Genomic DNA, 4079 nt, shown 5'->3' with positions numbered 1-4079 from the left:
TGTGTGTGTGTGTGTGTGTGTGTGTGTGTGTGTGTGTGTGTGTGTGTGTGTGTGTATGTGTGTATGTGTGTGTGTATGTGTGTGTTTAATTTTGGTAGTTATTTATATATTCCAGGAATCCCCCCCCCCCTTGTGTGAAATAGAAATATGGCTGACAAAGATTTTCTCCACTCTATAGTCTGGCTATTCACTCTTTAGCTGTACTGGGAGGGGGGCTAAATTTCCTCTAATCTATTTGCCAATCTTGGGGTTCTGACTTATACTATGACATCACATGCCCTATCCAGAAAACCACTGCCTGTGCTTATGGGGCAAGTGTTTTCTCCTCAAGTTCTAATGTTTCAGATTTTAAGTGTATGTCTTTGACCCATTTTGGATTGATCTTGTGAGACTCAGAGAGAGGACACTCTCATTTCTTTCTTCTCAAACCGTCCCACAGCATTAATTGCTTAATTAATAGGAGGAACACAAGAACACTACCAAATGCATTCTGTGAAGAAAAAAGCAAAAGTCACACACATCAAAACACCCCCAACACTACAGGCAAACTTTCCTGATGAACATAAATGCAATTTTCTCAAAAAAACACTTAAAAACTAAATTGAAGAATATACTTAAAAGATCTTATTTGCTTGTTAAGCTAACACGGGCAAGGCAGATGCAGCTGAATACTCGGGAGTTCTGTGCTAGACAGGGCTACATAGGAAGATGGTATCTCAAACAAAAATCATACTCATGATCAAGTCAAGCTCCTCACAAATATGTAAGTATGGTGTAACATACCCAAATTACAATAAATGTAATGCACCACATAATAGGATTAAGGACAACAACTATATAACAATTTCAACAAGACGTGAAGAAAAGGTGTTTGACAAAATTCAGCATGACTTCATGATGAAAATATTGAAGAAAATTCAGCGGTTTTTTTTTCCATTTTCATACACTTGCCAGGGGAAGGTCCTCAATGCAGTGTTCACACATGGGTTTATTCATGGTATAAGAAAATAAAAATAAGTTAAAGGGTTTTTGTTGTTGTTGTTGTTTTGAGACTAGCATACATGAGGACTTTATTGCATCACCTTCCTGCCTCCTCCCCCTCCAACCAACCAACTTCCTGTGAATACTCAGAAATCCTTCTCCAATGCGTGGCTCTGCCACACTGCTGCTGCTGGTGTTGCGGGTGCTAATGTTGTGGTTCTTGGTGGTGGTGGTGGTGTTCCTGGTGTTGCTGTTGTGGTTGGTGATGGTGGTGGTGGTGGTGGTGGTGGTGTGTGTGTGTAAATACAGTCTGCATCCATTTGGTATTACTCCTATGTGTATTATGTTTAGGACTAACACTTCTGGTTAGATACAAGTGTATCTCTAGAGAAGACTGAAGGCTTGCTCTCTCGGGAGTCATTAGTTGTACCTCAGCTGAGAGTGAAGCTTGAGAGAGTTCCCCATCCATGTTTGAATGTCAACTGGTATTCTCCCTTGTTCATCTTATTTAGGCAAGTACATTTTTGTGATCTCATAGGTCTAACTTGCCAGAGATATATAGAAGACACAATTGCAAGGCAGATGTCGTGACCTTCTGATTCTTGAGATCTTTCTGTAATATTTCCTAAGCTATAAGTGCAGGGGTGGTACATCAGATGAAAATCAGAGTTTTGTGCCCTCTAGATAACCTCTCATCAGACTCTGAAGACAGTAAGCGATGGTATACACACCTACATTTCAAAACTCACTGATGTTAGCTACTTGTCTGAGATGTAGATGTTGAAAATGCTTTGTGTGCTAGTTACTTCTCTTGCCACTGAAACAAAATATGTGAAAAAAAGCAACTTAAGGAAGCAGAGCTTCATTCTGATTCAGTGCTTCAGAGGACAGGGCAGGCCTGGTAGCAAGGCAGCTCTATTAGTGCTAAGAGAATGCGGTATGACCCTTCACATGTTACACTTGGATACAGAACCAGATTAAAACCAGAGGTGAACACAATCTTTAACGACCTATGTTTTTCAGCCTAGATCTGCCAACTGGACTCCACATCCTAAAGGGTTGACAATCTCCCAAAACAGCAATATTTGCAGGCCAAATATTCAAATACACAAACTCGAAGGACATCAAACTCAGCCAAAAGAATTGGTATTTTCTAGATCTTCCTAATTTGAATCACTCTTGCTAATTTGCGCACCTGCCGGGCCCCCCCCCCCAAATGTCTCTGAAAATGCATACATCCAGTCAGGAATGTCTGCTGCAGACACACTCAAGCATCCCCTCCCTCCCCAGGAACCCCTTGCTTCTCCTTTGTGCCCATTAGAAACCACCTGGTCCTTTAACGCCCTGCCCTCCTCACTGGAGCATTTAATGTGCTGTCTTGGCAGTGCCGCAGATTAACCTCCAGGTCTGAGCTCTGCTTTACTACCTAAGTGTGGACAGCTTGACTTTGTCTTTGGCCCTTTGAGGCTCTGACTTTGCTTGGTGAGGATGGCCCCCGAGCCCTCTCCACCGCACATGGCAAGGCTTTGGAGCATCCACATTTGCCTCTGACCTCCCAGTCACATCTGTGTCTCGTGCTGACCAGAACCTTCCTCTTCTTCCTTCAGTGAGCTGGTTAATGTCTAACTCCTGAATAACGAATCTACCTTCACTTCCAGGTAGTATGGTTTTTCCAAGCTGGCTTGGAGGAGTTTCTCCAGAAAAAGCCCTGGAGTTTGAGTGATCTGAGACACATTTTAATGATATAAAATTTAATTGATTTAAAACTCTAAACCACTTAAGACAAAAATAAGCCATGCAGGTCTTTCTTTCTCCAAGGACCCCAGTCCTACACAGTAAGAAAGCTTAGATCCAGTGCTTTTAAGGAAGCTCTGCTCCATGAAAGACTACATTGCAAAATAACCCAAATAAGTTTGTTTGTTTTCCATTTAATCAGAGGACAGAACTAAGACAAGGCATTCTTACTATGGATGCAGTCAATGAAGCATCCTCTCTCACACTGTACCTGACTTGTTAGATGGACCAAGGGATGCCCTGTAGGCAGGGCCTGAACTATAAAGTCTGCTATATTTGTTTTTAGAACAAATGTTTAAAATGTTCACTTTCCAGCAGTTTATGGAGGTACAAAAACTAAATGGGGGGAAAAATCTGAGCATGTAAAGAAACCGCAGTGCCTAAAACTCTCCAGAAGTACTTAGAATGGCAGGGCTCTTAACCAATGAAATGTAAGATTAAAGGCACACATTGTTACCATTCAGCAAATAATAAGAAGCAGGTATAAGTATGACATCACTGAAAGCTGCTCTCATTGGCCATCTCTCTGTGTGCCGTTACTGTTCTATTTGTGGAAGCAGCAGCCTTATTCAAATTAACCTTTCCACACAGTGGGGGCGGGGTGAGTAATACACTCTGCAGTACTTCCCCTGAAGGTGATGTGCTTGCCTTCAGCGTACACTGCCTCTGAGCAGGCAAAATAAAAATAAATTCAGCTGTGGCAGGGCTTCAGAGAGAGTCGCTGCTGGAATTAGATCAGGTCAGCTGAAGGAATCTGTGACTGAGTTACAACAAATTTCTGAATTTTCTCTTTGCTCGCTCTCATTCCTGCCCTGTTATTTCCCCATGTCTCATTCCTGTCCTCAACTGGCTGCAGAGACTAAACTTGGTAGGCCTCCAACGGATCACTGGAGGGAGCAATGTCTTTGAATACTAATATCTCTGTCCTGTGCTGTGTGGGGGTCTAACAGACAGGTCATATTAACAGATGGTTTTCTGAAATTGTAGAAATCCTCAGGAGAACGGGGCTGATGAGATAATTTAATCACATTTACTGTAGGCTGAGGGACTGTCGATTCTGTATCCTGTGACGGTTATGTAAGCCGGGGCCTCTAGCTACATCCGTGACATAGGGGAGGCTCTGCTCTGTCTTTCGCTCTTAGAACTTTCCTCCAGCTTTGCAGGGAAATGTCCAGCATCAAGGCGAGGTTCTTGACCTTATCAGTGGCCCTTCTTAGTCTCAAGAACTTTGCAGTTTGGCCAGAATAAATGGCTATAGGTCCTGGTCCTTTTTATTTGGACCTCATCACACTCCTGTCTCCTTG

The sequence above is a fragment of the Mus caroli genome, chromosome 14 (genome assembly GCF_900094665.2).
Source record: "Mus caroli chromosome 14, CAROLI_EIJ_v1.1, whole genome shotgun sequence".
Lineage (NCBI taxonomy): Eukaryota > Metazoa > Chordata > Mammalia > Rodentia > Muridae > Mus > Mus caroli.
Note: the sequence above shows the minus strand (reverse complement) of the source record.